General features: G+C 40.7%; 1 long non-coding RNA gene and 1 other non-coding gene across 2 annotated transcripts in view; both read left to right on the forward strand.

Moving 5' to 3' along the window:
* LOC113620778 (uncharacterized) overlaps positions 1–23,148 on the forward strand; it is a 93,553-nt gene extending 70,405 nt beyond the window's left edge. Inside the window, exon 3 of the long non-coding RNA XR_003432908.1 lies at positions 22,594–23,148. This is a non-coding gene — a long non-coding RNA (uncharacterized LOC113620778). The remainder of the gene's footprint in view (positions 1–22,593) is intronic.
* Positions 21,765–21,874, forward strand: LOC113621391 (U6 spliceosomal RNA). Its single transcript, XR_003433176.1, has one exon. It is a non-coding gene; the product is annotated as a U6 spliceosomal RNA (small nuclear RNA).
* Positions 23,149–24,643: the final 1,495 nt, after the last annotated feature.

Here is a 24,643-nt window from a genome sequence, read left to right on the forward strand (position 1 = left end):
ACCTAAGAGTAGAATTGCTTGTTATAGGGTATGAGTAGTTCAGCTTTAGTAGATACTCGCAAACAGTTTTCCAAAGGGGTTGTACTAACGTATACTCCCACCAGAAAATGCTTTGAGGGGAAAATTGGGCTTACCTCTCCATAATTTCCTTCTCTCTTAGGTATTTGTTACCTAAATCCTCACTGCTTTGGAACCTCTCATATATCTTCAATCATATCTTAAAAAAAATTTTTGTCTAGCTTTTTTTGTTTCTCCCCTGCCCCAGCAGGAGGTGGTTCTGCAGCAGTCTGACCTACTATTACTGAAAAAAGAAGTGCATTATGGATGTCCTTTGAACCTCAGAAACTGTAAAAGCTAACCATTATTTTATTATTCTTAAAGAAGAAATAATGAGAAAAATTAGACAAGTAAATGAGTATAAACAGGGAAAGTTAAGAGGGAATAGCATACATAAAGAAAAGAGCATGATGTGTGCAAGAAACCATGAGTAATTTAGCGTTGTTGGATCATAAATTGTGAGATGGTAGTAGAAAAATTATAGAAGCCGTGTTATAAAAGACGTTAATGCCAAACTAAAGAGCTTGGATTTTTATCTGAAAGCTTTGGGGAATCATTGATCATCTTAGTACAGGAAATAATGGGATCAGATTTTAACTTTCCAAAATTTATGTTGAAAGCAGTAGGTATATGTATATGTGTGTGTATATATATATATATATATGTATATGTATATGAGGGGCTGGGACTGGACTCTAGAAAATTAGTCTCATAAGAAGGTACAAAGGAAAGGTTAGGGTCTAAATTAGAAAAAAAGGAACACATTCAAGATATGTTTGGATGGTTAGGTCTGTATGAAGAATGAGGAAAAGGAACAAGTAAAAAATGACTGCCCAGTTTCTTGCTTGGGTGATGAGGTGTGTGATGGTGTCAATATCTGACACATGGAATACAGCAGAAGGAGTTCTCTGGGCTTGGAAAAGGGGGAGGCAATGAAGAATTCACTCTGTACAGGGTCGATTTTAAGGTGCCTTTGGGAAATACAGGTACATGCGTGAGTATGGAGCCTGAAGATATTAAAGGCTGGAGATGAATAAGATTTGGGAGTTATCAGTCTGCAGTAGGTGGCTGTAAAAACCTTGAGATCAATTAGACAACTCAGATGAGATAACTCACATAGAGTGAGAAGGAAGATGGACCAAAGACAAAAGAGCAACATAAGAAGGACAAGCAGAGGCGGAGGGGATCATAAAGGAGATCAAGAAAGCATTACCAGAGAAGTAGGAAGAGAACCAGGGCAGAGAAATGTAATCAAACCAATGGGATATGTATTTTAAAGAGGGAGGAATCAGCAGGATTGAAGTTGGAGAGATGATTTCTGAGATAACACATATGTTTGCTATATTTGGACATCAGAACCTCATGGCTTCAGCTGAAGAGAAGGGAGAGAAACGAAATCACAGTGATATGAGAAACGAATGTAGCTTAGTCTTGAGATGTTTAGATGAGCATGAAAAGAGATATAAAGTGTAGGACTAAGAGACTGAAGGGTCAAAGGACATATTTTAAATTATGGGGGATGTTTAACAGCACGTGGACTGGAAAGGTAGAGCTGTAGTGTGAAAGAAGCAACTGGACTGATCTTGAGAGGTCAGAAGAGGGTTCATGGATTGAGAAAATCTGAAGCTGTAGTTACAGATTTTTGGAAGAGTAGCAATTCTGAGTAATTGTAGGATTCTTGGCTTTCTATTTAATGCTTTTCTGAAATATATGAATTTTATGGTAGCATGCATTATTCTCATAATCAGAAAAAGCAGTCAAGATTCAGATAAAGATGTGATGAAGCATTGGACTTTTCTGTAAAGATTTAAGAAAATCAAACTGATAAAGGTCCTCAAAATGTGAAATTAGATCATTGAATATTATTCTCCCTGTACATTTGTTATTTAAATGAAAACACTCTTTGAAAACCAAGAATTTGTACTATTTGTGTGGGACTCCATTCTGATTTTTTCTGAGTCAGTAAGGGAGCATTCTTCTGAAGGGAAAATAGTTTGCTAAATATCTACATCATATAATTCATTAGAAAACACTGTCCTGGGAAGACTGCACTGAGATATTTAATCGTCTATTATTTTCTTTCTCTGCATAGCATTTGTGATATTATTTGTGGCATAATTTGCTTGATTCAGTACTATATTTAATAATTCCAAAAATAACCAATTGATTCTGGCAAAAATTTGACAAGGAAAAGCATTTGGCAAAGGACTTCATGAATTAGGTCCTTGTACCAATCAATCATTTTTCCCCCTTAGATTGTCCCTTTTGGTCTAACTCAGAAGCTACAAAATTAAAATGACAAACTATCCATTATAACTGAGTGACAGAAAAAGCAAGATGCTTAAATAAAGTCACAGAATATTATAAATTCATGCAAAACTCTGAGGACTCCTTCACTTTCCTCTTTCTTCTTTCCTCCTTCCTGCGCTGGGTGGAATCTGGGCAGAATATCTGATGTCTTGCTGAGCATCTGTGCTAAGAAAACCGTACGAAGCCAGTGGTAGTCAGGTATGATGTAATCTGATCCAGTCTTTGCTTTTCTGAGATGGATAGTGTGATTCCTCCATGTTTCCTTATCCAGGGAGGCAAATAGTCTTCATTTTGACTGCAGCTCTGGTCAGTTGGTCCTGGCTGCTTGGGGCGTTACAACAAACAGCTGGACGCAGAAAGAGTGTTGCGACGGTGGTAATGTCTGCCACGGGCAGATGGCCTGGAAACTGAAAAGTGAAAATGACAGAGCCTCTGCCCTTGGGGACGGCACACAGTGGAGATCCTGCTCGTTGGACTGGTGCAAGCACATCATGGGCACTGCCCGAGAGGTTTGGGGGTCAGCAGTTCAGGTAGGGAGGATGACAGGACCTTAGTGGGTGGGAGAGCATGTGGTGGGAAATTCCTTGGATCTGGGTTCAAGCCCTGGCGCTGCTGCTTTCCAGCTGTGTGATTTGGGTAATTCATTTATTCTTTCATCAGCAGTAAGGAATGAGAGTAATAATAAGTTTCCTATCTTTTGTATGAACAAGTGGTTAAAAGGATTAAGTTATCCTACACGGAAATGAGACATGGCTTTGTCAACTCTCAAGCACTATTCCAATTTTAAAAATTGATTAGTAATGGCAGGGTTATGAGATGTTCACAAACAGCATTTATTGCTATTAAATTATAGCAATTATTAATGAAATTATAGCAACTTATTTGCATTAAATTATAGCATTGTGAGGATAATATATCAAGTGCTTGGAAAGTATAGATAAGAGAGAGATCAGGGCTTCCCTGGTGGCGCAGTGGTTGAGAGTCCGCCTGCCGATGCAGGTGATACGGGTTCGTGCCCTGGTCCGGGAAGACCCTGCATGCCGCGGAGCGGCTGGGCCCGTGAGCCATGGCCGCTGAGCCTGCGTGTCCGGAGCCTGTCCTCCGCAACGGGAGAGGCCCCAGCAGTGAGAGGCCCGCGTACCGAAAAAAAAAAAAAAAAAGAGAGAGTGAGATCATTTTCTTTTCGTTTTTTTAAAAAAGTAAATTAATTTATTTTTGGCTACATTGGGTCTTCGTTGCTGTGCGCGGGCTTCTCCCTAGTTGCATCGAGCAGGGGCTACTCTTCGTTGCGGTGCGGGGGCTTCCCATTGTGGTGGCTTCTCTTGTTGCAGAGCATGGGCTCCAGGCGTGCGAGCTTCAGCAGTTGCGGCACGCGGGCTCAGTAGTTGTGGTGCACGGGCTTAGGTGCTCCGCGGCATGTGGGATCTTCCCGGACCAGGGCTCGGAACCCGTGTCCCCTGCATTGGCAGGCGGATTCTTAACCACTGCGCCACCAGGGAAGCCCAAGAGAGAGATCATTTTCTGCTGGAGAGCCTGGGGAGGGCTTCATGTGAAAGCAGAGTTTCAGCTGGGCCTCAAAGGGTGCATAGGACTTTGGTCATTGTAAATGAAAAGACTCTTCCAGAGGGAGAAAACTGGGTGAGCCAAGGCCCAACATGAAGAAAAAAAAATAAAAGAATAAATAAAACTTCGGGTTTTCACGGTGCTTTATGATATACAGTGTGTTCACTGGTCAGGAATAACAATGCAATTTGACTGTGGCACGGGGTGTATTGTTGGGGTAGGAGAGAGGGAAGGTTGGAGACCGAGGTTAAGGTAGTATTTTGGTGGAATTTGAATTCTTTCTTATGGAATTTTCATAGAACTGAACAATCCAGGTAGATAAAAATGTAGTGAATAGGGATTCCAATTCTCTCTTGTCACAGTAGAACAGGCATTATGTATTTTGTATGTTACGCTCTTTTCAAGGGCACTTTCTTACAACTCAGGGCTCTGCAAGGCTTTAGTGATGCCTTTTGTGCCTCTTTTTCCCTGATTCTTAATACCTTACCTGGACAGTTTTACTACTTACCCGGGCATGTTGCTTCCAATCTCTTCACTCCACAGTCCATGAAGTAAAGGGCTGCCAGATTCATCTTCCTGCTCTGACCAGACCGCCCCCCTGTTCAGAAGCCCGTGATGATTCTCCATTGCTTTCTGAGGCGGACCCCTTAGCCTGGCATTCAGCTTAGCTGGCTGCAAATCACCTTTCCAGCCCTGTCTCCTGTTATTCTCTGGCATATGCCCTGTATTTATATCTATGCCTCTAAACACAGTTTGAGCGTTCGTGTCACTTTGACCTGACATCACACTCCTATCCCATACATTCAAGTTGTCCCTGTCATTCAAAAGCAAACTCAAATGCCAGTTCTCGTACAAAGTTCTCCCTGGCCCCTCACAGCTAGAAGTGATCCCTCCTGCTTTTAAAGCACGACAGCTAACACTGACACGCATCTTATTCTGTGTTAGGCACTCTCCTCGAGCTTTTACATATATTAACTAATTTCACCCTTATGTCTCCTATAAGGGAGGCATAGTTATTGTCCCTGTTTTATAGTTAAGAAAACAGAGGCATATCCTTATCTTGCCCAAGGTTACACAGCAAATAACTGGCATAGTTGTGATTTGAACCAAGGTATTCTGACATCAGTATCTGTGCTGTTACCTGCTCTGTTATGTTGCCTCTTGTGCAGTTTCATATTATTTTGCTCCTTCCTAATGGGACTTAGTACTTTTTTTTTTTACATTTTTATTAGAATATGATTGCTTTACAATGGTGTGTTAGTTTCTGCTTTATAACAAAGTGAATCAGTTATACATGTACATATGTTCCCATATCTCTTCCCTCTTGGGTCTCCCTCCCTCCCACCCTCCCTGTCCCCTCCAGGCGGTCACAAAGCACCGAGCTGATCTCCCTGTGCCGTGCAGCTGCTTCCCACTAGCTATCTACCTTACGTTTGGTAGTATACATATGTCCATGCAACTCTCTCGCTTTGTCACAGTTTACCCTTCCCCCTCCCCATATCCTCAAGTCCATTCTCTAGTAGTTCTGTGTCTTTATTCCTGTCTTACCCCTAGGTTCTTCATGACATTTTATTTCCTTAAATTCCATATATATGTGTTAGCATACGGTATTTGTCTTTTTCTTTCTGAATTACTTCACTCTGTATGACAGACTCTAGGTCCATCCACCTCATTACAAATAGCGCAATTTCGTCTCTTATTGTGGCTGAGTAATATTCCACTGTATATATGGGCCGCATGTTCTTTATCCATTCATCCGACGATGGGCACTTAGGGTGCTTCCTTCTCCGGACTTCGTACTTTTAATTTGATTGCTTGTAGATTTATCCTACTTGCCTGCTCTGCTTTTACCCCTGGTGAATCCACCTATTGTCACTGGAAATGAACCCATTAAGGGAGAATTCAGGGTATCCTGTTTCTGACAATGGCCAACATCCTTTGAAATTTTGTCCTAGTCTAGTCTTGGTTCTTACTTCTTGCTCCATTACTGCATTTACCTTACCTTTGTCTGCATTCCATATATTGGCCTTTGTGCTTGCTTCTTGTACCCCATGACAATTTAACTTCTCATATTGTTTCTTTATTTCTTTTCCTTGCACATATTTTAGCACGTGTTTCTGTCCTCCTTGAGTTGCTACTGTTCCTGACGTTCAGCCCTCAGAACCTAGGCTGACATGGGCCAACCTGGCTGGCCCTCTTCCCCCAGCTTCTTTTGGGAGAAAGAATCAGAAACTGCTAGATTATAAATTCTTAAAGGTAGATATTGTGTCAGACGTGTACCCCACAGAATAAGTATGGTGTCTTAGACGTAGGAGCTCAATAATATTTTACTGAATAAAAGGATGAGCAAATGAAAGGGGCCAACATCAGCTTAGTTCTCCTTGACTGCCCATTGTGCCTTTTCTGATGACTTTTACTTTTAATCTATTTCTCACACTAGCCTTTATGCTGAATTCAGATTCAGCCTCAGCTCTCCAAATCTGGTGGCTCCTGCCGTGACACAGCTGAGTTAAAACAGCAGGTGCTTATTGAATGCCATTATAGGCAGGGCACCAACGGAACATGATGTAAAATGCAGCTACTGATTTTAAAATAATTTCATTATCATTGTCTAATTAAAACTCAAATAGATAAAAAGTTGTTATGTTAGAATTCTAAGTTAAAAGTTTCAAACAAAGGTAGTTGTTCCAAGAACGCACATGACTAAGCAACAAGTAAAAGAACAGACAGTAATTTGGGGGAAGAGGGCAGGGTTACTTCAGGCAAGGAAGGCTGATTTCAGAAGAATGTAGAACTTTACAATTTTTATTTAATTATTTATTTGTTTAAATTTTATTGGAGTATAGTTGATTTACAATGCTGTGTTAATTTATTTTTTAATTGTGGAGGAAAAAAGCATAAAATTTACCATTTTAACTATTTTTAAGTGTACAGTCAGTAGCATTAAGCATATTCACATTATTGTGCAACAGCTCTCTAGGACTGTTTTGCCTTGCCAAACAGAAACTCTGTACCTACTAAAGGACAGCTCCCCCTTTTCCCCTCCTCCAGGCCTCTGGTAACCACCATTCTACTTTCTGTTTCTGTGAATCTGACTATTTTAGATCACTCAGACAAGTGGGGTCATACAGTATTTACCTTTTAAAGAAGAATGTTGATTTTGAGCTATGTATTTAAAGATGGGAGGACTAAATAGGCAGAGATAAAAGTGGCTACATAAAGTACATGGGTTAGTATCATGTGAAAGCATGTGTTTTCTTTTCCTTACATCTTTATTGCACTATAGTTACTTTCCAATGGTGTGTTAGTTTCTGCTTTATAACAAACTGATTCAGTTATACATATACGTATGTCCCCATATCTCTTCCCTTGTGTGTCCCCCTCCCTCCCACCCTCCCTATCCCACCCCCTAGGTGGTCACAAAGCACCAAGCTGACCTTCCTGTGCTACACAGCTACTTCCCACTAGCTATCTAATTTACATTTGGTAGTGTATATATGTCCATGACACTCTTTCACTTTGTCTCAGCTTACCTTTCCCCCACCCCGTGTCCTCAAGTCCATTCTCTAGTAGGTCTGCGTCTTTATTCCCATCTTGCCCCTAGGTTCTTCATGACCATTTTCATTTTTATTTTTTTAATTCCATATTTATGTGTTAGCATATGGTATTTGTTTTTCTCTTTCCGACTTACTTCACTCTGTGTGACAGACTCAAGGTCCATCCACCTCACTACAAATAACTCAATTTCGTTCCTTTTCATGGCTGAGTAATATTCCATTGTATATATGTGCCACCTCTTCTTTATCCATTCATCTGTTGATGGACACTTAGGTTGCTTCCATGTCCTGGCTGTTGTAAATAGAGCTGCACTGAACATTGTGGTACATGACTCTTTTTGAATTATGGTTTTCTCAGGGTATATGCCCAGTAGTGGGATTGCTGGGTCGTATGGTAGTTCTATTTTTAGTTTTTTAAGGAACCTCCATACTGTTCTCCATAGTGGCTGTATCAATTTACATTCCCACCAACAGTGCAAGAGGGTTCCCTTTTCTCCACACCCTCTCCAGCATTTATTGTTTGTAGATTTTTTGATGATGGCCATTCTGACTGGTGTGAGATGATATCTCATTGTAGTTTTGATTTGCATTTCTCTAATGATTAATGATGTTGAGCATTCTTCCATGTGTTTGTTGGCACTCTATATATCTTCTTTGGAGAAATGTCTATTTAGATCTTCTGCCCATTTTTGGATTGAGTTGTTTGGTTTTTTGTTATTAAGCTGCATGAGCTGCTTGTAAATTTTGGAGATTAATTCTTTGTCAGTTGCTTCATTTGCAAATATTTTCTCCCATTCTGAGGGTTGTCTTTTCGTCTTGTTTATGGTCTCCTTTGCTGTGCAAAAGCTTTGAAGTTTCATTAGGTCCCATTTGTTTATTTTTGTTCTTACTTCCATTTCTTTCTGTGATTTATGTCATAGAGTGTTCTGCCTATGTTTTCCTCTAACAGTTTGATAGTGTCTGGCCTTACATTTAGGTCTTTAATCCATTTTGAGTTTATTTTTGTTTATGGTGTTAGGGAGTGTTCTATTTCATTCTTTTACATGTAGCTGTTCAGTTTTCCCAGCAACACTTACTGAAGAGGCTATCTTTTCTCCACGGTATATTCTTGCCTCCTTTATCAAAGATAAGGCGACCATATATGTGTGGGTTTATCTCTGGGCTTTGTATCCTGATCTATTGATCTATGTTTCTGTTTTTGTGCCAGTACCATACTGTCTTGATTACTGTAGTTTTGTAGTAGAGTCTGAAGTCAGGGAGCCTGATTCCTCTAGCTCTGTTTTTCTTTCTCAAGATTGCTTTGGCTATTCGGGGTCGTTTGTGTTTCCATACAAATTGTGAAATTTTTTGTTCTAGTTCTGTGAAAAATGCCATTGGTAGTTTGATAGGGATTGCATTGAATCTGTAGATTGCTTTGGGTAGTATAGTCATTTTCACAATGTTGATTCTTCCAGTCCAAGAACATGGTATATCTCTCCATCTGTTTGTGTCATCTTTAATTTCCTTCATGAGTGTCATAGTGTTCCGCATACAGGTCTTTTGTCTCCTTAGGTCAGTTTATTCCTAGATATTTTCTTCTTTTTGTTGCAATGGTTAATGGGAGTGTTTTCTTAATTTCACTTACAGATTTTTCACCATTAGTGTATAGGAATGCAAGAGATTTCTGTGCATTAATTTTGTATCCTGCAACTTTACCAAATTCATTGATTAGCTCTAGTAGATTTCTGGTAGCATATTTAGGATTCTCTATGTATAGTATCATGTCATCTGCAAACAGTGACAGCTTTACTTCCTCTTTTCAAATTTGGATTCCTTTTATTTCTCTTTCTTCTCTGATTGCTGTGGCTATAACTTCTAAAACTATTTTGAATAATAGTGGTGAGAGTGGGTAACCTTGTGTTGATCCTGATCTTAGTGGAAATGATTTCAGTTTTTCACCATTGGGGGTGATGTTGGCTCTGGGTTTGTCATATATGGCCTTTATTATGTTGAGGAAGATTCCCTCTATGCCTACTTTCTGGAGGGTTTTTATCATAAATGGGTGTTGAATTTTGTCGAAAGCTTTCTATGCATCTATTGAGATGATCATATGGTTTTTCTCCTTCAGTTTGTTAATATGGTGTATCACGTTGATTGATTTGCATATATTGAAGAAACCTTGCATCCCTGGGATAAACCCCACTTGATCATGGTGTATGATTCTTTTAATGTGCTGCTCGATGCTGTTTGCTAGTATTTTGTTGAGGATTTTTGCATCTATGTTCATCAGTGATATTGGCCTGTAATTTTCTTTCTTTGTGACATATTTGTCTCGTTTTGGTATCAGGGTGATGGTGGCCTTCTAGAATGACTTGGGAGTGTTCCTCTCTCTGCTATATTTTGGAAGAGTTTGAGAAGGATAGATGTTAGCTCTTCTCTAAATGTTTGATAGAATTCGCCTGTGAAGCCATCTGGTCCCAGTCTTTTGTTTGTTGGAAGATCTTAAATCACAGTTTCAATTTCAGTGCTTGTGATTGGTCTGTTCATATTTTCTATTTCTTCCAGGTTCAGTCTCGGAAGGCTGTGCATTTCTAAGAACTTGTCCATTTCTTCCAGGTTGTCCATTTTATTGGCATAGAGTTGCTTGTAGTAATCTCTCATGACCCTTTGTATTTCTGCAGTGTCACTTGTTACTTCTCCTTTTGCATTCCTAATTCTATTGATTTGAGTCTTCTCCCTTTTTTTTCTTGATGAGTCTGGCTAGCGGTTTATCAGTTTTATCTTCTCAAAGAACCAGCTTTTAGTTTTATTGATTTTTGGAATCGTTTCCTTCATTTCTTTTTCATTTATTTCTGATCTGATATTTCTCAAGAAATATGATTTCTTTCCTTCTGCTAACTTTGGGGTTTTTTGGTTCTTCTTTCTCTAATTGCTTTAGGTGTAAGGTGAGGTTGTTTTTTTGAGATGTTTCTGTTTTCTTAAGGTAGGATTGCATTGCTATAAACTTCCCTCTTGGAACTGCTTTTGCTGCATTCCATACGTTTTGGGTCGTCGTGTTTTCATTATCATTTGTTTCTAGGTATTTTTTGATTTCCTGTTTGATTTCTTCAGTGATCTGTTGGTTATTAAGTAGTGTATTGTTTAGCCTCCATGTGTTTGTATTTTTTACAGATTTTTTCCTGTAATTGGTATCTAGTCTCATAGTGTTGTGATCAGAAAAGATACTTGATACGATTTCAATTTTCTTAAATTTACCAAAACTTGATCTGTGACCAAAGATATGATCTATCCTGGAGAATGTTCCATGAGAACTTGAGAAGAATGTGTAGTCTGTTGTTTTTGGATGGAATGTCCTATAAATATCAATTAAGTCCATCTTGTTTAATGTATCATTTAAAGCTTGTGTTTCCTTATGTAATTTCATTTTGGATGATCTGTCCATTGGTGAAATCAGGGTGTTAAAGTCCCCTACTATGAATGTGTTACTGTCGATTTCCCCTTTTATGGCTGTTAGTATTTGCCTTATGTATTGATGTCCTCCTATGTTGGGTGCGTAAATATTTACAATTGTTATATCTTCATCTTGGATGGATCCCTTGATCATTATATACTGTCCTTCTGTGTCTCTTTTAGTAGTCTTTGTTTTAAAGTCCATTTTATCCGATATGAGAATTGCTTCTCCAGCATTCTTTAGATTTCCATTTGCATGGAATATCCTTTTCCATCCCCTCACTTTCACTCTGTATGTGTCCCTATTTCTGAAGTGGGTCTCTTGTAGACAGCATATATATGGGTCTTGTTTTTGTATCCATTCAGCCAGTCTATGTCTTTTGGCTGGAGCATTTAATCCATTTACATTTAAGGTAGTTATTGATATGTGTGTTCCTATTACCATTTTCTTAATTGTTTTGGGTTTGTTATTGTAGATCTTATCCTTATCTTGTGTTTCCTTCCTAGAGGAGTTCCTTTAGCATTTGCTGTAAAGCTGGTTTGGTGGTGCTGAATTCTCTTAGCTTTTGTTTGTCTGTAAAGGTTTTAATTTCTCCGTCAAATCTGAATGAGATCCTTGCTGGGTAGAGTAATCTTGGTTGTAGGTTTTTCTCCTTCATCACTTTAAATATGTCCTGCCACTCCCTTCTGGCTTGCAGAGTTTCTGCTGAAAGATCAGCTGTTAACCTTATGGGGATTCCCTTGTGTGTTATTTGTTGTTTTTCCCTTGCTGCTTTTAATATTTTTTCTTTGTATTTAATTTTTGATAGTTTGATTAATCTGTGTCTTGGCGTGTTTCTCCTTGGATTTATCCTGTATGGGACTCTTGTGTTTCCTGGACTTTATTAACTATTTCCTTTCCCATATTAGGGAAGTTTTCAACTATAATCTCTTCAAATATTTTCTCAGTCCCTTTCTTTTTCTCTTCTTCTTCTGGGACCCCTATAATTCGAATGTTGGTGCGTTTAATGTTGTCCCAGAGGTCTCTGAGACTGTCCTCTGTTCTTTTCATTCTTTTTTCTTTATTCTGCTCTGCAGTAGTTATTTCCACTATTTTATCTTCCAGGTCACTTATCTATTCCTCTGCCTCAGTTATTCTGCTATTGATTCCTTCTAGAGAATTTTTAATTTCATTTATTGTGTTGTTCATCACTGTTTGTTTGCTCTTTAATTCTTCTGGGTCCTTGTTAAACGTTTTTTGTATTTTCTCCATTGTATTTCCAAGATTTTGGATCATCTTTACTATCATTATTCTGATTTCATTTTCAGGTAGACTCCCTATTTCCTCTTCATTTATTAGGTTTGGTGGGTTTTTGACTTGCTTCTTCATCTGCTTTGAGTTTCTCTGCCTTCCCTTTTTCCTTAACTTGCTGTGTTTGGGGTCTCCTTTTTGAAGGCTGTAGGTTCGTAGTTCCCGTTGTTTTCGGTGTCTTTCCCGAGTGACTAAGGTTGGTTCAGTGGGTTGTGTAGGCTTCCTGGTGGAGAGGGCTAGTGACTGAGTTCTGGTGGATGTAGCTGGATCTTGTCTTTCTGGTGGGCAGGTCCACATCTGGTGGTGTGTTTTGGGGTGTTTGTGGCCTTATGATTTTAGGCAGCCTCTCTGCTAATGGATTGGGGTGTGTTCCTGTCTTGCTAGTTGTTTGGCATAGGGTGTCTAACACTGTAGCTTGCTCGTTGTTGAGTGGAGCTTGGTCTTGGCGTTGAGATGGAGACCTCTGGGAGATTTTCGCTGTTTGATATTACGTGGAACTGGGAGGTCTCTTGTGGACCAGTGTCCTGAACTTGCCTCTCCCACCGCAGAGGCACAGGCCTGACGCCTGACTGCAGCACCAATAGCCTGTCATCCACACGGCTCAGAATAAAAGGGAGAAAAGAAAGAGAGAGAGAGAGAGAGAGAGAAAGGAAGAAAAGAATATAAAATAAAATAAAATTATTAACACAAAAAATAGTTATTTTAAAAAAATTTAAGTAATAAAAAAAAGAAAGAAAGAAAGAAGAGAGCAACCAAACCAAAAAACAAATCCACCAATAACAAGTGCTAAAAACTATACTAAAAAAACTCCAAAAACACAAACAAAAAAAGCGGACAGACAGAACCCTAGGACAAATGGTAGAAGGAAAACTATACAGACAAAATCACAGACAGAAGCATACACATACACACTCACAAAAAGAGGAAAAGGGGAAAAAATAATAAATCTTCATCTCAAAGTCCACCTCCTCAATTTGGGATGATTCGTTGTCTATTCAGGTATTCCACAGATGCAGGGTACATCAAGTTGATTGTGGAGATTTAATCCGCTGCTCCTGAGGCTGCTGGGAGAGATTTCCCTTTCTCTTCTTTGTTTGCATAGCTGCTGCGGTTTAGCTTTTGGATTTGGACCTGCCTCTGCATGTAGGTCGCCTGAGGGCGTCTGTTCCCCCCCCCCCCCCCCCCGCCCCTGCTCCCCGGACAGGACGGAGTTAAAGCGGTAGCTGATTCGGGGGCTCTGGCTCACTCAGGCCCCGGGGGAGGGAGGGGCACGGAGTGCGGGTCGGGCCTGCGGCGGCAAAGGCCAGCGTGACGTTGCAGCAGCCTGAGGCGCGCCGTGCGTTCTCCCGGAGAAGTTGTCCCTGGATCCCGGGACCCCAGCAGTGGCGGGCTGCATAGGCTTCCGGGCGGGGAGTTATGGAGAGTGACATGTGCTTGCGCACAGGCTTCTTGGTGGCTGCAGCAGCAGCCTTAGCATCTCATGCCCGTCTGTGGGGTCCGCGCTGATAACCGCGGCTCGCACCCGTCTCTGAAGCTCGTTTAGGTGGTGCTCTTAATCCCCCTTCCTAGCGCACCCCAAAACAATGGTCTCTTGACTCTTAGGCAGTTCCAGACTTTTTCCCGGACTCCCTCCCGTCTAGCTGTGGCGCACTAGCCCGCTTCAGGCTGTGTTCACATAGCCAACCCCAGTCCTCTCCCTGGGATCCGAACTCCAAAGCCGGAGCCTCAGCTCCCAGCCCCCACCTGTCCCAGCGGGTGAGCAGACAACCCTCTTGGGCTGGTGAGTGCTGGTCGGCACTGATCCTCTGCGCAGGAATCTCTCCGCTTTGCCCTCCGCACCCCTGTTGCTGCGCTCTCCTCCGTGGCTCTGAAGTTCCCCACCTCTGCCACGCACTGTGTCCGCCTGCGAAGGGGCTTCCTAGTGTGTGGAAACCTTTCCTCCTTCACACCTCTCTCCCACTGGTGCAGGTCTCATCCCTATTCTTTTGTCTGGTTTTTCTTTTTCTTTTGCCCTACGCAGGTACGTGGGGAGTTTCTTGCCTTTTGGAAGGTCTGAGGTCTTCTGCCAGCGTTCAGTAGGTGTTCTGTAGGAGTTGTTCCACATGTAGATGTATTTCTGATGTATTTGTGGGGAGGTAGGTGATCTCCACGTCTTACTCTTCCGCCATCTTGAAGCTCCTCCAAAGCATGTGTTTTGTAACATGTACTGAGATAGAAGCCAAGTCATCATCTTTCTTATTTGTTTTCCTTGGGGCAATTTCCTCTTAGGTTATGGATATTTTGATTGCTGTTTACTGTGATTGTCTATATGTGACTTTAGCTGCAGTTCCCAACTCAGGAGGGATCTTTGGGCATCAGTTATATGACTTTCAGTGTATATTGTGGTCCAGAAGACAAAGAAGTACCTGCCTAGGGCCTAAAAGCCTGGACACTGGGTTCGTTTGTTTTCACTTGAACTGTGATGGAATGGAGTATTTTGATTTGGCATTGAAAGAAAGGTTGTTTTTTTCTTTGAAGAACCAGAGCATTACAATGGGAAATTTATGCATGGGTTTATACGATAATGAGCACAGGCACATGTATAACAAATTTCAACATGTGTTTTACTGTTGTACTATTCTTTTAATCAACAATTCCATGTCATTGGGAAATGGTAAATATTTTTAATCTATGGTTTGCAAGAGACAAGGCTCTGACATAGTTCTGGTTCTTTTAAGCTACAGTCTCTTCTTGAGTTTTGTGCTTAATCTTTCTGGACAGGACACGTGACTCTCCTTCACATTTGGGCAGGAACAGACCTCTTATGAGGCACCACCGCAAGTCCATGTGCCACCTTAGTGTGGATTAGGAAAAGTAGCTTCTTCCTCAAGACACATACTTTCTCTCTGACAGAATATTGTCTTGATAGAGCAAAATGCTTTTCTGCCACCTGCTAGAACATTGTAATAATAACTCAGTCAACTATATGAAAGATGGCCTCTAGGGTTGTGCAGTATACAGCTTGCACAACTACATGCAAAGGTCCTTCAAAAGCACAAAGGCAGGGAACAGAAATGTAAGGGTCACTCTCTGTAAAGACACAGGCATTGACACACACAAATCTGTGTCCTGTAGATGTGTCAGAGGGCAGAAACAAGATGGAAACCCGGAAGCTGGGTCTCAATATTATGAGATAGGCAGAAAATTAGAGCTACGTGTGGCACCAATATGGGGACCTGGGAAGTTGGGGTTGCCAAGAGCTGGGACTTAGGTGGTATTGAAATATGCATGTATGCAGAAACTTCGGACAGGGAATGTAGGTATTTGAAGCAGCTTTTTACAGAATCATAATGCCAGTTTGCATAGCAGTGTATAGTTAATTTAAAGTAACAAGAATAGGGCAGATATCAGTCATGTCCTCAGTAGTAATAATAATAATATTAGCTGACATTTGTGCAGTGCTTCAGAGTTTATAAGACTTTTTAATGTTTTTAATGCACATCTCATTTTGATATTTTCATGTACCTTTTAAGGCAGGGGAACTGTTATTTATCCCAATTTTATAAATAAGGATTAGTAAGTTTACATGACCAGTTTAAGGTCATATGTTTGACAAAGATAGGTTTTTAAATCAAATTTTTCTGAGTCCATGATATTTTCTATTATACTGTGATTTCTTTTTTCTGATAAAGTTCCACCAAAGCATGCTGGTTACACTGTTCCGTAGACTTCCATTGCGAGGAATCAAATTTATTTCCCTTTATTTCTGGGCACAAAATACAGACCCCATTCCCAGCCAAATTACTAAATGGGAGAAACTGATATTGGCCACTTCCAGGCCTGGCCCACAATGCAGTGCTTTTCTCCTCCTCTCTTACCCTCTTCACGTCAACACCCCTGGCAGCTTTAGAAACCACGTATTGCAGATGGGAAAGCCTCCCTCAACTTGAGTCTTTGCATACTTACATGGAAAAGAGCCCTTCCTGTTCTAAGAGATAAACTTCTATTGAATTTATTGAGTAAGAAATAAACTTCTATTAAGCCACTGGGCTTTGGGGTTTTATCTGTTTCTTACAGCAGCTAGTATTATCCTAATAAGGTACTCTCTTTACATTATTTACATTTAGCCTCTACTGTGTAATCATTTCTCTCTTAGTTGCTTATCTGTGACTGAGGTTATTTAGGGTAGGTGCCTACCTTTTCCCTCAAGACTGCTTTTATACCCTTAATTCCGCTTTCTCTCTAGTCCTTTGAAGCACATGAAATTAGGCTGTATCGCTTTGCCCCCCAACCTCCCCCCCCTTTTTTTTTTTTACAGTGATCTACTTTATTCTCCATCGCTTGCCCCATGCATTAAGGATTTTAGTCATTAGTTTACTAAATTTCTCACATCACTATTTCTGTCTATTGTTTGACCACCTCTTCTTACTTCTCCAGTTCACTTACTCTAGGGTAAGTAAGTAGAGAATGATTCTGCTCCAGTAAATCTTGGACACCATTAGGAACCCCAGTCCGTTGACCTTCCTACCATCTCACTGGCGAATATCCATCTTTACCTGGTTAAGATTTCTCAGTCTGTTGTTAAATAGTTTCAGCTCCCTTGTCCCGCTCCTTCTGTTTTTGCCTGGCAAAATTCCAACCCTCAGTAAATTCAGCTTTCTTCCTATTTCACTCTGGCATCAGCACAACTGAAAATAACTGGAAAAAATGAAACAGTGCTTACTGGTCTAACTTTAAATTTATGCCCACAAACCTCAACTGAATTTGGTGTCTGACCCTTCTCTACTTTCCACATACTTTTTTCCCTCTAGTGCTGTGGCTTTAAAGATGTCATGTGTGATTGACTCCCAAGTGTATATACCCTTGGTCTGTTACAACAACTCACCTCTGCTCTTGTAGTATGAAAGCAGTCACAGGCAATACATAAATGAACACATATAGCTATGTTCCAATAAAGCTTTATTTACAAAAACGGGTGGTAGGTCACATTTGACTTAACAGGCGCAGACTGCCAACCCCTGATTTAAATCATTATTGTTGTATGGCCTGGATTAAATGAATGATCAAACAAGTGAATGGACCAGTGAATGAATGACAACCTCTTTGGCAGCAGCCAGCCTTCTCCTGCTTTGGTCCCCTTAGTTCTGTCATGAATATTCATGAGACTGCTAGAAAATCACATCACTGCGTGAGGGAAAAACACCACAATCACTCTTTAGGGCTGAGTGAGGAGCACATGGGGACAAACCTTATGAGCGTAGTGTTTTGCTCCCAAGATGGGTCAGGTGAGCAATGTCCTTAGCTCCCTGAGACTCTACTTGGATGGCTAAGGAATCTAAATTATAACTGTCTGTTTAGGGAAACTGTCCCCTCCCGGATGAAGTCCTAACATTTCTCACCAGGACCTTCACGATCTGTCCTGTTTTTACTTGTCCAGTGTGATTATTTTCTCCCCTTTGCCCGCTCACGTAACATGGGAGAGCTTGCAGGTCTGGGGACATGCAGGCTCTCTCTCACTTTTAGGTCCATGTACATCCTATCCTTTCTGCCTGGAAAACTTGTAACCACCTCCCTTCAAAGGCCAGGCTCACCATAATTTGTTCTTTAGGACTCTGCCTGGATGCTATTTTTCTTCTGGAAATTGTTCTAAACACTCCATGACAAGTGGTTGTCCTTGCCCTGTGTCCAATAATCTCGTGCTTGTTCCAGTAGTAGCTTTTATCGCTTTGCATAGCAATCGCTCTTTTGCTAGTCTGTCTCCCTAATACTGTGAATGTATTGAGGGTGGTGCTATCTTGTGCTCATTAAGTCCAGCACATTATACAGTGCCTGGCATGGAGCAGTCCCTCAGTAAATATTTATTGAATGAATGATTGACTACGTGATAAACCTCAGATTTTTTGTAGGAGTGGCTGATGTTCCGTAAACCTTGATATCTCAGGTGGGAGGAGGGATGCCCTCTCGTCCTAGCTCAGCAGACTGGGTAAATGACTATGTCTACTTCTAGCTGGGAAGTATAAGTATAGCACGTGTCTCTCAAGAGTTTTAACCACCTGGAAAAGCAGGTTTCTTGGAAATAAGGTTGGGTGGCTGGCTGTAGTCCTAGAGGTATATGAAGTCAGTGGCTATGTGTATGTAGGAAAAGCTTGACCATGGAGTCAGACTAATTTAAGTTCATGATCATTTTTTTCCACTTTTTAAGTTTTCTGAGGTTCAATTTCCTGATCTGTAAAACAGGGATAACAATTTATGTCCTGTAAGATTTCAGCAGTATGGGAAAGGGGTTAAAGATAATATACCTATTACAGTGTCATCTGGTAGGTCCTAATCACGATTGGTAGCTTCAGCCATTGAGTCTTATCGTAACCATTTGATCACCACATTAGGGAACCCCAGTGTCAGGATTGCTTACAAAAAATGAAGAGACTGTCTTGAGTCAATTTCATGACACCACCAGCATTTAATAGCAGCAGCTTCAGATGGGGATCGTCTGCACTGTTGGATTTTCTGTCCCTGGTAAGGTTGAGGCAAACATACAAGGCTCTAAAGTTCTCATAAGTATATTTTATTATTATTTTTAATTAATTAATTTATTTATTTATTGGGCTGCATTGGTCTTCATTGCTGCGCATTCTCTAGTTGTGGCGAGTGGGGGCTACTCTTGGTTGCAGTGTGTGGGCTTCTCATTGCGGTGGCTTCTCTTGTTGTGGAGCACGGGCTCTAGGCACGCGGGCTCAGCAGTTGTGGCACGCGGGCTCTAGAGCGCAGGCTCAGTAGTTGTGGCACACGGGCTTAGTTGCTCTGCGGCATGTGGGATCTTCCCGAACCAGGGCTCGAACCCGTGTCCCCTGCATTGGCAGGCGGATTCTTAACCACTGTGCCACCAGGGAAGTCCCCCGTAAGTATATTTTAATATGTAAGTCTTGGCTACTTGAAAACAAAGCATGTGAACCCACGCATGTGCTCACGTGCGTGCACACACACGCACATGCACACACCCGAGAATTTCTCCATTTAATTTGTTTTACCTTCATTTGCCATTGTTTAGGAATGTGTTAGAGACATGAGAGACTGATTACTAAGTCATATAATATTTTTCTTCAAAACAACAGCACTGAGATAAGTGCTGGTGTTACTTCCAGCTTCTCCTTGCTGATATTAAAATTTACCCAGGAGGTGGTCAGTTGGCAGAAGAGCTCACCACTTGCAAGGAGAGTTTTGGAGCAAGAGCATTCCTTTTCTGGTGGATATCTGTGAGGCTGGGGAGGAAAGCTTTTCAGGTGTTTTCCATGGCTGCCAATTCCCCTAATGTCTTGGGTGCCACAAATGGATTTTCCTCTGCCAGCACATTTAGTTTACAGGATGATCCTTGCACAAAACACTGTGGTTACATTTATGAGAACATATGTAAAATTAAACCACTGACCCAGGAGTCAAATAAAACTTCCCATCAGTTAGTGAGTTTGTTCTTAGCTTTTATTAAAGCAAACAATCCCTTTGTCCCTCAATTTTCCAAATAAATCCTCTTGCAGCAAATAGGAGCTTCATGGGTTCAGAAGGGGATGCGAGCAACACAAGTGTGGCTGCCCAGGGAGATCAAAGACTTCCCTCTGCTTATTGGACACAGCTTAGGGCTCTTGTGTCTCATTCTACTAACATAGGTCTTGCATCTGTGGCAGCTCCTTGAGACATTCCTTAGTAAATCAGAACCCTAGATAAGTTGGACATAAGGTCTCACGATGACTTGGACTTCACTCAGGCAGGCCTCAGGTAGAACCTGCTCCATATGGTGACTTATGTTAAGCAGATAAAATGCCTTATTTGGTACCAACAGGAGCCTCTGTGTTTCTTCATGGGCAGCATAAATAAAGAACACGTATGTTAGCCTACCCGCTATCATCTGCAATACTGTCGGGAAGAGAGAATGGGAATAGAAAATAAATAGAACGTATTTAATAGGCTATCCTGTCCACCAACCACACTTTTCACAGAACTTCTAACACGTGGAAAAATCTTGTGATTTTACCATTCTGGTCATCTTTGGAGAGTTTCTGTGTTTGTTATCATCATTATTATCAATCATCTAATGAGCTACTTGCAGGACACTGTGGCAGGAGCTAAGGAGGATACCAAGCAAGAAGTATGAGACATAATACTTGCTGGGGATGACATGTCCACGTGCTAGTGGTCAGAGCTGGCTGGGGGTAGCCTTCTGGGAGGTGGGAGTGGGACAGGGAGCTCACTGGGCCCTTGAACTCAGATAATTTGGGACTTTGAAACATACGTCCAGGAATCCTTTTTCTATAGGACATGCAAATCTTTTTAGAATACTGGCTGGGGAAAATTGTGGGGGGGTGCTTTGGCCCTGGTAAGTCAGCCCCCCAACCCTTGATTATTTCCAAGGCTGGTGAATGAAAACCAAAGTGAAAATATATCTACAGTATAAGGCAGGATATCACGTGTGCATAGCGGTGCCCACGTGCAGCACCCCGTAGGAACTTAGATTCTTCTATTTGCTTTTGGCTTTTGAAAATTTATGCCTGTTGTCCTATATATGTCCTGTGGCAAGCCATGCTTTGATCTTGAGTCCTTCTCAAGTTGTCTCAGGCCTTCTTTTCCTGTATTTAATTTTCTTTAACATTTCCTGCAGCTCTCACAGGAAGGTGGAGACATTCAGATGCCTTTTATAGCAGGGAACTAATGTGCTCAGGTATGATGGGAGCACTTTTTCCAGGTTTTCTCCCATAGACCTAACTCTGAACCGACAACTTCCTCATTTGTGTTTTCATTCTTTCTCCCTCAGCACTTCGTATAATACTTTGTTGCACGTATGAGCTTAAACTTCTGTCTACTAGATTGTAAGCTTCTTGAGGGCAGGAACCGCATCTCTTCACTTCTGTATACCCAATGCCTAGCACAGTATCTAGTAAGGGACCCTCCCCCCACCATTCAATATCCGTGAATGAGAATTTAGGAAGCGTTCCCAGATTATGGGAAAGGACTCATCTGAACCTCACCCTCCCTGATTATTCTTGACAAGTGATTATTTCTACATTACGACAGGCAATTCAATATCAGCATAAACTGAGGGAACAAGGAATGTAGTGACTCTAAAATCATTATTATATGGTCTCAGAGTACATTGGTGGTAGCATTGCTTTACTTTCATAGTAAGCTAGATTATTATTAGTTAATGTCTGTCTCCAGCATACATTTCACTTAATGGAAGGGGAAGCAACTCTCAGGTGTGTTGGATGAGGGACTAATGACTGTTGTTAACAGTTCGATTGGAGAGTTTACATGTGGTTGAAAATCTATACTATGTACACCTTGATAGAATGTATGTTTATTATTTTCAGTATTTTTCGACTGCCTACTGTGTGCTAAATACTCTCTTGGCAGGCTGTTTCCTGAATGAGTTCATAATTTACTTCAGAGATTTGGCTCTGGATGTAATTTAATGTGATTGGACAGAAAAATGACTCCATCAATCAAATTGATATATTTGTAAATTAAAATATATGAACCGGGATTTATGCTCCTATAGTACATTTATTATAATAAATATTAGAAGTCTAGTGGTCGCTTTGGCAGCACATATGCTGAGATTGGAATATATTTTACACTGAGATTAGCATGGCCCTTGTGCAAGGATGACATGCAAATTTGTGAAGCAGTCCGTATTTTAAAAATATGTATTAGAAGTCTACATCTAGGCTACATAAAATTAATGAATATTTTAATAAAAGAAAAGGTCATTTAAAAAATTTACTTTCAAGTCAGAAAGAGAAAAACAAATACCATATGCTAACACATATATATGGAATCTCAAAAAAAAAAAAAGGTTCTGAAGAACCTAAGGGCAGGACAGGAATAAAGATGCAGACGTAGAGACTGGACTTGAGGACATAGGGAGGGGGAAGGGTAAGCTGGGACAAAGTGAGAGAGTGGCATGGACATATATACACTACCAAATGTAAAATGGATAGCTAGTGGGGGAAAAAAATTCACTTTCAAGTTATTTAGCTTATAAGATTTGTCCTAGATCTACTCATAATTTGAGAACATATGTGTAGGCTGTGTTTTCTTTGGAATTTGACTGTTGTGTAAAATGATTATCTAGTAATTGAAATAGTGCAGAACTTCCTTTACTTTGAAGTGCATGTATGTTTGGGCACATTTCTGCTGAGGTAGTGCAGAGTGATCATTTTCTTTGCTTTTCTTGTATTAATACTGCAGAAACTTTTTCAATAAGAGAAGCTGGTTGCAATTTCAGCTGTAAAATAGGAAAAGAAGAACTTTCTGAGCAAAACAAAGTTCTCTTCTATTTAGTTGACCAGAAGGAGGCTCCCTCCCACCTAACTGTATAAAGTTAGACTAAAAACTTCTAAACTTACTTCTTCCTAGGTGGTTCTAATATTTCCCAAGCCGTCTCTATCACTGGTGGTGGCAGGGACAGCGCCCTGAAATTTTCCCTGGAGGAACAGAATTTAAGTTTGCATCATGGATAAGAAGTGAGTATAAAGTGTCCTTTCCTTCCACCAGCTCAGTCATATATTTCTCTTCTAGTTGAATAACAATTAATAAAAGTGTTAGGCTAAAACTCTCCTCACTAACTTGGGCTATGTCAGCATTCCTTAGCTTAATTCTTATGGCTTTGTTTTTCAAGAGTGTCCTTAAATATCCAATACAGTATTTAAAAAATTAATATTTTGAGATGAATCAGTAGGTGTTTGGATTTTTGAAAGTGTAGTTATTGCCTCTACCTACCGATCCCTCTTTGTATGTAAGAGACATTCTATGTATCTATGTATCTATAAGTAAGAGGCATTTCTGATGTTTATAACATAGGATAACCACATTCACCCCAGATGCTCTAATTACATTGCTTTTATCAATAAAGAAGCCATTAGTAGATTCAGAATACTGAACAAAAGGTCCAAAATCCTTGGAGAGTAAAGAGGGGTGTGAAGATGCAACCATCGGTACATAGTCCACCGTATGATGTCGTGAGATCATTTTTAATCAGTTGGTTTTTGAGTTGTCATGGAGGGCAGTTTATGAGGTTACTGCAAAAAATAGGATTGTCGCTCTTCTGAGAAGCCTTGGCCTTTAACGATGGAGCAGAGCTGGTTATGAAATACCCAACTGTGACTAATTTTGGAGGAGTAACATCTCACATAAACTGTCTCCTGGAGATGCTGTTGGAGCCAGCGAACAGAATGATGAGTTTGTCTGTGCTAATTGTGCCTTTGAGGGCTTATTCCTAGACAGCACAGACTAGATCAGTGCTGAATTTCTAACTTCTCTTTGCCGTGAAGATTCTGGTTGCTGAGAACTGTGGTAGGCAGAATAATGACCCTGAAGACGTCTGTGCCCTAATCTCTGGAACCTGTGAATATGTTATGTTACATGGCAAAAAGAACTTTGCAGAGGTAATTCAGGTTATAGATATTAAGAGAGGGAGATGATCATGGGTGGACCCAGTCTAATCACATAATCCCTTAAAAGCAGAGAACTTTCTCCAGCTAGAGGAAGCTGCAGCAGAAGGAAAAGCCAGAGAATGCCAAGTGTGAGAAGGATTCTATGTACTGTCAGTCATTCTGAGATCTAAGGGGTCACATGTGAGGACTGAAGAGCTAAGGACCACCCCTGGTTGACAGCCTGTAGGGAAATGGGGACCTTAGTCTTACAACCCCAAGGAACTGAACCCGGCCAACAACAAGAATGAGCTCGGAACTGGATTCTTCTCCAGACCTCTAGGTAAGGAGTGCAGCCCTGCCAACACCTTGATTTTAGCTTGGCAAACCCCATGTGAGACTTACGCCCTACAGAAACTGAGATAATAAAGTTGTATTGCGCAAAGTCACCAAGTTTGTGGTACTTTGTTACAGTAGCAACAGAAAACTAAATCAGAAAATATTTGGAAATTAGCACCTTTTTGTTAATTATCGCTTAGTAAATTTTGTATCCTACATGAACATTGACTTGCAGAATGGGACATTGACTCCCAGTTGTACGGTTGGTCTCGGGCATCTGTGGACCCATCTACACACATTCATTTCAAGAACAAGTTCATGAGGATTCAGAATCATACCAGTTAAAAAAAAAAGAGAGAGAGAATCATACCAGTTCACTTAGGACGCTATTATACCTGCAAAAAAAAAAAAAGAACGAATCATACCAGTTCACTTAGGACGCTATTATATCTGCAGTCCCTGTTGTATGACATATTCTTGCCTTTAAATAGAGGATTCAAAATAAACAATGAAAGCATAGTGATTGAATGGCTCCGACTGTGTCATTTTATGTGATGACTTGGAGTTTTATCTGTGTTTAAAATTTAAAACAGTAATGCAAGAGGAAAAAAAATAAAAATATTTGGAAGGCAACGGTACTTGTGTTGGATTCTTACTTCGTAGTGGACTGTTACAGTGAATCATGCCTCCATGAATTG

The sequence above is a fragment of the Aethalodelphis obliquidens genome, unplaced genomic scaffold (assembly GCF_003676395.1).
Source record: "Aethalodelphis obliquidens isolate GAN/ISIS:26980383/991018 unplaced genomic scaffold, ASM367639v1 scaffold8, whole genome shotgun sequence".
Taxonomy (NCBI): domain Eukaryota; kingdom Metazoa; phylum Chordata; class Mammalia; order Artiodactyla; family Delphinidae; genus Aethalodelphis; species Aethalodelphis obliquidens.